This window comes from Sciurus vulgaris (assembly GCF_902686455.1).
Source record: "Sciurus vulgaris genome assembly, chromosome: 2".
In the NCBI taxonomy this organism is placed as follows: Eukaryota; Metazoa; Chordata; class Mammalia; order Rodentia; family Sciuridae; genus Sciurus; species Sciurus vulgaris.
In genome coordinates this window covers 199,584,996-199,598,617 of record NC_136462.1, presented here as the reverse complement: position 1 = coordinate 199,598,617, position 13,622 = coordinate 199,584,996, and the positions used below count along the sequence as shown (strand labels likewise).

The following is a 13,622-nucleotide window of genomic DNA, read 5'->3' as shown; positions in this document are numbered from 1 at the left end:
CCCCCGGCCGGCCCAAGATGGCGAGGGAGCGGGACGACTGCGGGGTGCCGGCGGCCCGCGCCCCGCCTCCCGCCCAGTCCGGGGCAGGTGTCTCCGCCGTCGCTGGGCCCCGCGCTCCGTGGCCTTGCTGGACGACTTGCCGCCTGTGAGTAAGCCGGCGCCCCGCCCTCCGCGGGCCCTCAGCGCCGGCCACCTGTGGCGCCCGCCCGGCTCGCCGCCGCGCGGCCGCTCCGGGGCGCGCGGGCACCGGCCCCGCTCCCGGCCCCTCGCGTCCTGGGCGGGACCCTTCCACTGGTCGCTTCCTGCCGGGAACGCTCCTTTTCTTTGGACTACTTTTAAGGGCCGCGGGGGGAGGTGTCCTCCTGGTCTGGCAGGTTCCTGTTCTGTGGTGTGAGAAGCATTAACTTTCCATTCAGCAAACATTTCTTGTGCGCCTCCTTGTTCGGCTTCCGCACTGGCAAAGATGGACTAGCAACAGCTGCCACTCTGCAGCTCGCAGGCCAGAGCAGATGTGCATGTCACAGGACGTTGGCAAGCCCAGGGGAGCTTGTTGGTGAAGAAGGCCTGTACCGTCACCGGAGTAGCTCGCTGTCCCAGTCAGGTGGGGCACCGCCCCTCCACCCTTCCCATCTGCAGGTTTCCTTCCCCGAGTGGGTGTCTGCTGCAGAGCGCTCACGAACCGGGCGGTGTTAAGTCTTTTACATGCTTTCCCTCTTGAGAGAGGGCAACTTTATTGACGTAGCAGGACGCTTGAAGGAGCAACAGTAGTGAGTGAAGAGCTCAGGCTCTGGGGCTGACATCCTTCATCAGTGTTTCCTAGCAGTGTGATCCTGGGCTGGTCCCTGTACCACTGTCAGTGCTGGTGACCACATTTGTACATTAGGCATGATAGCAGCACACCTCAGAAGACTTGTGAGAATGGAATGAATGAAGGGTTCAATATGAAGCTTGTGTGTATTAAACACTCAGTGAACATTGGCTGCCACTGTGATTATTAATATCGTTATTAATATTTGACATTCTTGAGCCACATACAGTTTAGACCTGGGTTGGCTGAGCTGGATGTTTTTGCCCGTGGGCATCCTCAAATCAAAGGAATGTTACCCTGATGATGATGTCAAGCTGCCATGGAGGTGCCTTTCATTCACAGATTCCATGTTTGGCATAGCAGGAAAAACTTTCCTGCCAGTTTCAGTTGTCTAGCCAACCCAAGCTCAGCAGCTTAGCCCAACAGCATTTTATTGTTTCTTACATTCTGTGGTTTGACTGGGCTGATGGCCCTGCTTCAGTTCTCCAGGTGATGTTTCTCCTTGGCTAGGTTGCCCTTCTCTTGGTGTGGTGGCCACAGAGGAGTTGAACCTCTTTGCTGGTGGCTCGCTTCTTTCAGTCTTTTTTATGTATTTATATGTGAAAAAGAGAAGTAAAAGAGAACATAGGAAAAAAAATCATGATTTTTCTTTGGCCTATGTATTGGGTGTTTGAGACTTACAGTAAAAAGGGCTTATATACTCTTCAGTAGATGGCTGAAGACTTGCCCCTGTAAGGAAGTAAACATCATTATACCTCTGAACATAATCATTCCTTAGGTAGCACAACTCTGGTTAGCCTCCTCAGGCTTCTTGTTTGGGTAGGGGTGGGAGCTGTCAGGTGCTGTATCTCATGATTTTTTGGTATAGTTAATCTCAGAGCTAGTGGTAGGAGGGCTTCCCCCACCCCTCAATTTATTTTTTAATTTATTTATATTTTTGGTTTATTTTTTAATCTTTTAATCTTTTATTTGTTCTTTTTAGATTTATATGACAGTAGACTGTATTTTGACATTATACATATGTGGAGTATAACTTTTCTGATTAGGATCCCAATCTTGGTTGTACGTGATGTGGCATTTCACTGGTGGTGTACTCTCTCAATTTGTGCTGCCTTGTGTCTTACTTATACTTGACAATTGAAGTGTTTGGGTGGCACTGTCACACTGATTGACACCAAGAACTCTGAAGTCCTATTACCCACTGTCCTGGCTCTCCCAGACCTGTAGCTGGGTTGACTTGGGTTGATCACTCACCCAATCTGTTTTCTTTTCTTTCCTTTTCTTCTTTCTTTTCTTTTCTTTCTTTTTTAAGGAAATGGGGATTGAACTCAGGGGTGCTTAACCACTGAGCCACATCCCCAGCTCTTTTTTGTATTTTGTTTTGAGACAGAGTCTCACTGAGTTGCCTGGGGCATCACTAAGTTGCTGAGGCTGGCTTTGAGTCTGTGATTCTCCTGTCTTAGCCCACCAAGCCACTGGGATTATAGGCGTGAGCCACTGTGCCTGGCCTGTTTAATTTCTTTGTCTGGAAAGTGGTATAATAGCAACTGCATCCTAGGATTGGTTTGAGGATTAGATGAGGTAGTACACATGAAACGTTTTAGTCTGATGCCTGGTACAGTGGGTATTATGGTCAGTATCATCTTCACCAATGGATTTTAATATAAAATCTTCTGATTCAATATAACAGCTGCTACTACGTGAAGTATTTTGTATTATCCTGTCTTATAAATGAAAGAAATTGAGAATCAGGCTAAATAACTTACCTAGTATGGCACAACTTGTCAGTGGTAGAACTGATATCAAATTTGTTCCCTCTGACTCTTGTTCTTTTTATACTACTATGCAGATTAGTCCCACAAATATCTTTTTTAAAAATTCTGTTTTTTTTTTTTTTTTTTGGAATAGAGTCTTGCACTGTTGCCCAGGTTGATCCTGGATTCTAGTGATACTCCTTCCCAAGCCTCCAAGTAGCTGAGAATATTGACCCACACCACCATAACTGACTATAAAGACTCTTAACCCAGTGATTGGAGCATGGGTGTCAGTTTGGGTGGTACTGTGTCTGTTGGCTCCTTGGGCACTTTTGTCTAAATGATGTAATGCTTCTTGGTTCAGACTGTAAGACCCTTGGGGCAGGGATGTGGGTCATCCTTTTTTATAACTCAATGTGGTGCATGATCTAGGTGCTCAATTAATGTTGTTATGTTAACAATAATGGATTCTGAGGTGTGTTTGATTTACTTTGTGATTCTTGATTAAGTTTGGCTAATTTATAAAAATTTGGTTAATTTATAAAAGAAACTGTAATGAATGGGTGCCTTGTTTTTTAAATCATTCAGAGTCTTCGGGCCATCACAGCACTGAAAAGATTTAATTTTAGAGAATTGGCTTGCTGAAGCAATTTAAATTCCTTCTCTGGAGAGCAGAAAGTGTGGGGGATGGCCTACTATATTGGTTTTCATGTAGCACTGCCTGTGGAAGGTGGAGCTCAGAGTCTGCCTAAGGGCCTAAAGGCCTGTGAGTGTTGGGGTTGCTTATAATGTGAAGGCTGAAAAAGTATTATTGTTGGTAAGGTTTGCTTGGTCTCCTTAGAATTTAATGGACGAACAAAAATGGGTGGGAAGAAAAACATGAAAGGAATCTTTTGCAAATATAGAGACCTGAGAGACCTTTCTATAAAATTTAATATGTAGTTGCTATGGTTTGAATCTCGAATGTCCCCAAAGGCTCATGTGTCAAAGGCTTGGTCTCCAATACAGCAGTGTTCACAAGTGGGGCTAATTTAAGAAATGATTGGATCATGAGGCCTCTAACCTCTGTGGATTAATCTGTTGGTGGATTTATAATTTGAATGAACTACTTGGAGGTGGTAGAAACTGTAGGAGAACTTACTTAGAGGGAGAGGGAGTGGGCCTTAGGGACTTTATCTTGTCCCCAGCCCCGCCCCCCATTCCTCCCCCCCCCCCCCCCCATGAGGTGAGCAGCTTTCCTCTGCTGTGCCCTTCTCTCATGATTTTTTGACTTTGGAACCAGCCATTCAGGATTGAGGCCTCTGAAATTGTGAAGTAAATCTTTCCTCCTGAGTTGTTTTTCTTAGGCATTTTGTCCTAGTGGAGAAAGCTGACTAACACAGAAGTCATATTTGGATCCTTGGTTGAACAAACCACTCTCCAGAGAAAGACATTGTTGAGACAGTTGAACATTGAACTCAGACTGGTATTGGTATTAAGAATTATTATTAATTTTGTTGAATGTGATAATGGTGCCATATTTTCATTTGTTAGATGTGATAATGGTGTTATCCAAAACAAACAAATAGGCATTCATGAGTGAAACGATTTGATGTGTGAAGTTTGCTTTTAAATACTGCAACAAATATTAAATAAAAGATTGGGAGAAGGGGTCATAGAAAAAATGACTAAATGCTAAAGCTGTTGCTGGGGACTAACCTATTTTTGCATATGTTTAAAAAGTTTCCAAAAGATTTTTAAAAAATGAGAAGGAAGCGTCACATAATCAAGCATTGGCAGGGGAATTGGAAGCTGGGTTTTAATTCTGAAGTCATGACAGAGTTATTGTAAGATGTGTTTGCCTTCGAAAGACTGGCTCATAAAATACATTAGTATTTGGGGATGTGTGTTTCTTTTCAAATGCTTAGTTTTCAAGAGGCATCTGTGAAAGAGCTTAGAAGAGGGCATACTATGTATAAGAAAAGCCAGGTGCCAGCTGCGGTGTCTGGAGCCCTGGTGAACAGGTCAGCCAAGCTTGTGGGATGTGGACACTTTCAGAGTCTCAGTTCTGGAAGGAGCAAAGCACAGCCAGCTTTGAATAAAAGACGTCTCTAGAGCCAAGGCATCCAATTCACCTGTTTTGTCCCATGTATGCAAAAATGCCCTTTTCAGGGACTGCAATCAGCTGCTTGCCAAACCAGAGACATTTCATTAATTTAAGGCCTAAACTATTGGACTTTTTATCTAATATAAACTTGGCTCAAGATTGTCAGTTATGTTTTTATAAAAGTTTCCCTGTCAAGTGAAATCATTTGAACAGGATTAGCAACTAACTGAGTATTCTATTACTTTGATAAATAGAACAAAACTCATTTTTTTCCATGAAGGGTCAGATTACAACTCTTTTTGGCTTTTCAGGCCTGAAGTTCTCTGACGCAGCCTCAGCTCTGCGATTGTAGCCTGAAGCAGCTATAGAGCTCACATAGATGAATGTGCATGGCTGTGACCTCCAAGACTTGACCTGCACACATAGGCAGTGGGCAGATTGGCCCCCAGGTGTTGGTTTGCTGACCCCTACTCTAAGTCACACTTGGCTTCGTTCCCTAGTGCTGTCGTGCCTGTAGAACTGAGCCCACCTGACAAGAGTCTCTCCCAGGATCTGAGAGAGAGCTGTGTTGTGCCAGGACCACCCTGCTCTGTTAAAAGCCCCTTGACAAGACACCCACCTGAGGCCTCCTCTTTCCTGTGCTGGTTGTGAATGAGCATGTCCTCTTGGTGGGATGAGAAGGGCAGGGAGCCAGAGTCACAGTGGAGAGGCAGGTCCATCCTTGCTCTCGACCCTTCTGACGTGCTGATTCTGTTGCCCTTTAGCTTACTTTTCTTCCCCTTCTCCTGTGCCACGCCTCCCGCTACCTCCCCCACGTCTCTTTCTTCAATCTGTGTATTGTGTGTGTGTGTATGTGTATGTGTGTTACCAGGGATTGAACCCAGAGATGCTTAGCCACTGAGACGCATCCCCAACCCCTTTTATTTTTTGAGAGAGGGTCTCACTAAGTTGTTTAGAACCTTGCTGAATTGCTAAGACTAGCCTTGAACTTGCAATCCACTTGCATGTGCCACTGTGCCTGGCTCTGTCTGTATCTTTTATTGATTTATTTTTTCCATTTACATTCAAGGTTATGATTGATAAGTCTTAGCCCTGTTATGTAGTTAAATTTCTTGTGTTTCTTTTGAATATTCCTTGATATTTTATTCCTCTCTTGTTGTTCATCTTTGTAGTTTGATACTGTATTAGTAAGATTTTATTCTTTTCTGTTTCTCTGTGTATCTGTTCTTCTTCTGAGTTTTATACTTTTATCTGTTTTAATCATGGTAATTCTCTTGCTTTCACTCTTTATGCAGGAGTCAATAAGCATCCAATAATTGGAAGGGCATGAATTTTCAATTTTTGCTGGTATTGGAAAGTCTATTTCTTCTTTATGTCTGAAGTATAGCTTTGCTTGAAACACAATTTCTTGTTTTGTGTTTTGATTCTTCTCTGTGGAATTGGAGGCCAACACTGGGCTCCTCTACTCGGCCATCTTCATAGAAACTCTTGGCCTTTGGATAGAAACAGGAATTTATTTGCCAGGAAGGATGATCGCATCATATTTCTTCTCAAAACATGCATGTCTTCCTCTTTGCTGATTGGCTTCAGAGGTGTGGTCCATGGTCAGCCAACTCCATTACTCTGGGCTTGAGGTGAGGCAGAGCATCATGGCGGGAGGGTGCAGCTCATGCAGCCTAGGATCAGAGAGGGTTCTGTATTTTTCATTTCCTGTGAGGTCAGCAGATGAATGTCAGAAATTCCTTGAAATTGTCTCTGTTTGGAAAAGCCTTGTAAATGGCTGTCTTCATTACAAAATAAAAATAAAATCACATCATAAAAATTTTAAGTTATTTTTTAAAAAAATAAATTTTATAACAAACCCAGCTAATGAAAGAGAGAATGGTTTTCATCTTCAAAAAGCCTATGAGTCTTAACACTGATGGAAAGAAGAAAAGAGGTGAGGGTACATGGTTGGCGTCCACATCTATGGTCATTCAGCCATGAAACCAGCGTTCCTCCCACTTCTCCAAAGTGCCAGGCCTGCAGGAAGTGCTAGGGACAGAGGCATGAAGAGGGAGCCTTGGCTGGGCTCCTGTGTCAGACAGGGAAGGCAGTACAGACAGACAGGAGAGTGAGGCAAGAGCTCCGGTTCCAGCAAGACAGGGGTCCTGGGTGTGCTGAGGGCGGGGGTGGGGGTTGACTGGGCGTCGGGCCAGGCGGAGGAAGGCAGTGGGCCTTTGAGACAGCCTGCTCTGCCTGGATGAGGCCTGGTGAGCAGGTGGGAGCCTTGGAGGTAAGGGGTGTATGGGAGAGAAGGAATAGGGGGAAACTGGAAGATAGGACTGATGACTGTCCGTGAAGACTGCTCCACCAGCTAGCGGGGTTAGACCTAACGAGGAGGCGGGTGTTCTGCTGGAACTTAAGTCTGAGTGAGGCGACCCTGGTTGTGCTACAAAAGCTGTTTTTCTTTAGGACTAATGATGGGGCAAGCTGTGTTCTGCGCTTTTAGCATTTTAACTTGAGTATAAAATCCCCATGAGGCAGATATTTTTAACATCATTTTACTGCTGAGCAGGCTCAGAAGGGGCACAGAAAGGCTAAGTAACTTGCCCCAAGTTACCCAGCTAGTGAGTGGCAGGAGTGGAATTGAAGCCAGAGACTTGCTGAGTGTAGGGATGCAGGCACTGCTTGTTTTGCGTGCTAAGGCTTCTGAGAGCTCTGAGAGGTGCTCTTGAGTTGAGATTTGAGTAAAGATGGAGATTTTCACATGAAGAGCTGGAGAAAGCGTCCAGGTGTCATTCTTCCCTGTCAAGGATGAGCTAGAAGGCCTGTGTGTCTGGAGTGTGGTCAGTGACAGACCCGGGAGGAGGGAGGAGTCTGTGGGGCCATACCACTTGTGGCCCTTAAGTCCATCTCAAGGTGAAGTGTCCTATTTTTAAATTATTTTCTTAGTGCCGGGGTCAAACCCAGGGTCTTGCATGTGATAGGGAAGTGTGCACCCCTGAGGTACCCCAGTCCTGAAGGCCTTGCCTTGTATTCAAGAACCATGGGAAATAGCTGGGGAATTTTAACCAGGGGAGTGACTAGAGCTGAATTTCAAGAAAGGGTGGGCTGGTGGAGAAGCAAGCCAGGGATGGAAAGCCCAGGGTGTTCCTGGGGTCCAGTCGGGGTGGGATCCAATAAGGGAGATGGGTAAGAGGGCCAGGAATGGGGTTGGTGGCTGTCCCTGCTGGTGAGGGAAGACTCAGTGCCAAGACTGATCTTGTGGGAAACTGAGGCAACACCTCTGCTCCCTCCAGATTGGGTCAGGTACCCAATTCTCTGTTTCTGAAATGGCGCCCTGTCTCAGGTCACCCTCTAGCAGCATTTTAAAGTGGTATCATCTGTTCATCAGTACGGTGTGCACTACTGCACTCACCTTCTCTTTCTCTGTCCCCTAGATGGGTGGGTTGGCAGGAATATCGGGGTGTGTAATGTCAAAGTGAAGCACATGAACTGCTTGAAGATGCAGAGTTCTTGCCTAGCAGGTAACCTGAGTAAATGCTTCCCGTTGACCGCCAGTGTAAAAGTCAGAGTCATAAATAACGACGGGTTTTGGAAGCCCTGATTAAAGCCACAAATCAAGGAGGAATTTCCATGTATGCATGGTGTAGAAAGGACGGCTGCTCATGAATTAAGTTGGTCTTTCAGCCAGCCCATTGCCTCGTGCTAGTAATAACCATCAGTAGCCCTCAAAGATTTGCAATATAAAACATTATGTGCTGGACGGATCTGCTCATATGAGAGCTGATAAATCAGTGTGGGTCTTGTTAGAGAATGACATTTATATAGAGGAAGTTTGCTATGCGACTTGCTGTTGAAATTTAGTTAAGTCAACAGGGACCTGCAGTCTTGGGGGATCAGTTCCCCAACAAAAGACAGTAAAGAGTCAAGAGCATTCTTTGTGTTTTAGATGAGTTAGGTTTGTCTAGTTTAGTTCATAAAGGTCCCAAATTAGGAATTTGCATTAGTACCTGTAAGCCTGTTAGAAGGACGAGATCACTTTAAATAACACGGGAATGGTTTTAAGTTCCCCCCAAATCATGTAAAGCCTTTCAAAGAGTTGTTCTTCAAAGATGGCTGAGACCCCCTAAAAATTAATTATTTACTAAATGTTCTAATTAGTACATTCTTTTTAAAAAAATACAAATTTTGCAAATAGTGCTTACCAGCTTCTTGGCTACCAATAACCAGTCTTCCTACAGTTTGAGTTGGACCTGACATAGTGGACCATGTCCGTCATGTGTTCTCTGTCCAGAGTTCCACTCACACTGTGTCAGAGACGGAATATTGGGTCGTATGGATGATTGGTCTGGCCCAGGGTGTCATATCTCACCCAGAGTTATAGTGCCAGGATGACATGTTGAATGGAGAATCGTAAATCCCGGGAGTGCCTGGAGAAGGGATTCTTGATGAAAATGCTTGCCAGGATGGATGTGCCCTCATGTTCTGCCGCCAGCTCCATCCCTGTTCATGTCTGGGACAGAAAAGGTATCTCACTGGACATGTTATATTGTGTTTATTTTTTCTCACCTTTTCACTTAAAACTATTTTAGTTTGGCTGTTTAGTCAGGGTGTGGTGGCGTTCTTTGAAGTCTCCAGTGTCTCTGTGCCCCTTGAAGGTGGCAGACTTGCCTCTGCAGTGCTCATGCCTTTGTCTGGAGTGTTCTTTTCCCTTCCCCAGATCCTCTTTCTCTTCCCATGTGGGAGATTCTCTCTTGGCCTTCAGGGCCCACCTGGGTTCCTGCTTCCTTCGTAGAGATGTCTCCATCTCTCTGCCCTCTTGCCGGTGGAGCCAGTCTCCTGCGGGCAGTTTCCCATGGCTCTTGCCATCCTGGCATTGTGGGTTGTTGTGCATGAGATGACTTTTATTCCCTGGGAGCTTTTGGAATCTGGGGGCCCCATCCATTTGCCTCTAGATCCCCCGCGCTCCGTTGGATTGTGGTTTACTGTCGAAGTTAACCGTGGCGGGGTAGTTTGCTACTGACAGGCTATCTACTCTCAGGCTTATCTTTTGATTCTTTTCTTGCTGCAAAATAATCTATAATGTTTCTTTTCTTTCTCTTTTTATTAGATTATGTCTACTCTGCTTTGAGCCTGTGAAACACGTTCGCCTAACATTAGATTTAGAATATTAATTTGTACTTACCCTTAGATTGATGTCTTGTAAAAAGCAGGCGAAAATTCAAGGGTTCAAAGAGTGTTTCTCTACAGCCTTCTTGTCTGATTTATGTTATGCTCCAGATTGTTTTAAATGATGAAGATACTGACAGTATTCATTAATTTTGGTAGATAACCCTTGAGTGACTGGTTACCACAGAGGAGGGCAAATCCTTTTTCTGCATTGTAGGATTCCCAGATATGTTTTTCTGGTGGATTTTAATTAGAGAAGGACTTTTGTTCATTTGTTTTTATTTTTTAAAAACATATTCACCTGGCATCACGGTCTTTAATTCTTCACAAACAGGGCAGGACCTACTGAAGGTGGGACTGATCCTAATTTTGGTTACATGAGCTCAGAATCACCTTGTTTGGGTTAGATGTCAGCTGTTGAAGTTTTAGACTTGGACTTCCTGGTGGAGGCCAGTGGCACTGGACTATAGGAATGTTGGGCACAGTTTAGGGATACTGGGCAACCTGTGTGTCTGCAGCCCAGGAGACAGGGGATGCCGGGAAGGGTCACAGGCCTGCATATCACACTCATACTTCTAGGTCCTACTACAACTGTCCTTTGCTAATTTAAATCTTAATCAGTGATGTACCATGGAAACTTGCCAGTGAACCTAATATGTGGCAGTTTATTATGGCATCGATGCAAATGAAAGCAAAGCATGATCAGTATTGTTTTTTTATACTTTAAATTGGACCAAGAAAGCATGGAGTTATTATTAAAAATGATTTTCTTCAGAAAACTTTGCTTCTCTGCATTATGTTGAGCTTTCATGAATGGAATTGGTTACTCCCCTCTCACCAAATGTAAAAAATACAATGAAAACAATTTGAAGAAGGAATGATTTATGTGCTATTTCATATTTCATTCCTGATATGAACCTTAAGACTCCTGCTGTTCATGGGTGGCCTAGTTTTCGAGTCCTGGACCGGTGGACTGCTCGTGATACCTCCATGTAGCCCTAGACCCCTTGTTCCTGACAGCAGCTGCCAGATAACATGTCACCTTAGCAGTGCCCAGAAATGTAAATTCTAGAAAACCCTTTAGAGAGTAGGATTCATTTTATGTGCTACTTCCATTGTCAGGGGACACAGCAAACTAGCTCGGCAGTTTTTTACCATTCCTTCCTGCACTCGGCAACTTTTATTGAGTGCCTGCCGTGCCAGGCGTAGCAATGAGTTGATCCAGATTCCTGCCCTAGGGGTGAGGGAGTGGGGAGTGGGCACAGGTGATAAACAGGAAACATAGTAAGTAAAGTTGTTTTTGTTTTTTGTTTTTTTTTGGTTTGTTTGTTTTGTATTGCTTTAGAAGGTGATGACTTCTCTGGAAAAACTGAAAAGTAGATCTGGGTAAGCAGCGTATAGATGGGAGACTTGCTGTTTCAAAATAAGGTGGAAGACCTCCCTGAGAGGATGATGTACAAGCAAAGATTTTTACTGAGGGGAACGTGACGAGAGAAGACATCCCAGGAGAGTTCCAGGCTACGGAAATAGCCCGCACCCAGGCTTTTGTCTGGGAGGTGACTGAGCGTGTGGGCATAGCCCTGAGGTCCTGTGCTGCGGTGACGGAGAGGAGAGGAGGTGGGAGCTGAGGTCAGAGTCCTTCCCCCAGCTGGGCACTCCCTGGTCAGCAGGTAGGTGACCAGCTCAGGACGCTTCCTCTTCCAGGGGCTTCTCATCAGGTGATTCTGCCATACCTCCTACCCCAGTGACACCAATGTCTGCAGGTGATTCTGATTGTCACACTCGGGGAGGGAGCTTCTGGCAGGTGGTGGGTAGAAGCCAGAGCTCTGCTGAACATTCCACAGTGCGTGGGATGCCCCCACATCAAAGGAGGCCAGTAGTGCTGAGGCTGAGAAACCTGCGTGATTATCGCATAGTTCATAGGCTGTTGATCCATTTAGTTTGTCTTTGAAGATTGAACCAAAAATAAATAAATTAATAAAGCATCACGGAAAAGAGGTTATTAATCACAGTAGTTGCAATTGACAGTGAAGCTAATGTTGGCTATTTTCATTCACTGTGAGGAAAGAAAGTCCTTACCTTGCTTGTACATTTTAGTAAATCTGGTACTTTTAAGGAGTAGTTAAAACAAACTCATATACCATTCATAAGTAAGTAATGATAATTTAATTTGAACTCAAGTAGGATCTTCAGATTTTGAAAGGGTCCAGGATATTGATCCATACAAGGGAATATGTTTACTTATATGAAAAAAAAATTGATTTTCACTACTTACAATAAAAGGTATTTGCATATGAACATGAATTTACTATTAAAAGATTTTTCTTGATTTGTACCAATCAGGATTTTTCATAAATCAGTCATTTGTGTGTCAATTTTATAATTTTTACCTTGTCAATATATTACATATATTTTTATATAAAGTAATTTATTTTATTTAAAACCATTTGGGGAAACTTCTATTCATTGCTTTAAATGAAACAACCCCAAATACCATAAAACAGAAATTAAAAAAACATTGTTAAGTTCCAGGTAGCCACAGTTGCCTGCAGTGATTCTGAACAAGAGACTGAATTCAAAGGAAGGTTACCAGTCTCAAGGAAAAGTGTGGGACATGCTGGCATCAAAGGAAATTTGCTTTTACTGTATATCATCACACAATTGTCACAGATTTTGTGCCAGATTTTTTTGCAAAAAAGTAGGGTGTGGCCATTAGGTGAAGCTTTTTTGAAAAAATAGTTTATTACTAAATTGTCTTTGGTGTAAGACTAGGATGCATGGGAATATCCCTGTGAATATATGTTAAAATTGAACTGTCCAAATTGACACACATCATTTCTTCCTGACAGTTAAGTATGTTTTTCTGGTCTGAAAAAAATTAACACAGTAGTTGTTATTGATTTGTGCATTAAATTGCTTGAGAAAATTTACTAAAGTTTTGTGAAGTGTGGACTTGGAAAATTTACTTTTGTGTCTTAACAGTTTTGTACTGCTGTCGTTGGTTTTATTATCTGACGCCATCCTCTCACCACTCACGAAATGTGCTCACTGTGAACACTGCAGCCTCTACACAAACCACGCAGCTGGCTTCCAAATTCACCAAGAACTAGCTTTGAGAGTTGCCGGCTCATGGTTCTTACTCTGTATGATGACACTGACCTAACTAGACAGTTTCTGTCTCACAGCTAGACTTGGAGGCCCTTCAAACACGTGGGCTGCGCCATATAACGGCTGGCACACAGCAGACTTAACAAATGTCCATTTCTGTAGAAAGCAGTCTTCTTGAGCCTTTGATTACCAGGATTCAGTCCATGCGTGTCCAGCAGCCTCAGAGAAGAGAAAGTCCAGCTTATTTCATCTCCATTCCTGAAGGCTAATTCACTAATATAATGTTCTGTGTTGACAGGTTTTTCTTTCATTCCTCTAATGAAATGGTTTTCACTGTCTTCTGCTTCTACTCTTTCTGGTGAGGAGTTAGAAATCATTCAGATTATTACTCCATGTATGTAATTGGTAGTTTGAGAATGATGTGTCTAAATGAAGTTTTCTGTGAATTTGTCTTCTTGGAATTTACTAAGATTCCATATTTTGGGCATTTATGTCTTTCACCAAATTTGGGAAATTTTTGGTCATTTTTTTTGTCATCTCTGTTCTTCAAGTCCATTCAGTGAATTTTAATATTTCATATATTGTTTCAATTCTAGAATTTTTATTTGGTGCCTTTTTACAAATAACACTTCTTTGTTGAGAAATCTCATCTTTTCATTCATTACTGGCACATTTTCCTTTACATTTATAAACATTATTATAGTACTTACTT

The 13,622-nt window shown here is 43.5% G+C and overlaps 1 long non-coding RNA gene across 1 annotated transcript in view; it reads left to right on the top strand.

The window, feature by feature from the left end:
• Positions 1-7: 7 nt before the first annotated feature.
• The window catches only part of LOC306654741, a 52,387-nt gene continuing 38,772 nt past the window's right edge, over positions 8-13,622 (top strand). The window contains exon 1 of the long non-coding RNA XR_013762048.1: positions 8-145. This is a non-coding gene — a long non-coding RNA (uncharacterized lncRNA). The remainder of the gene's footprint in view (positions 146-13,622) is intronic.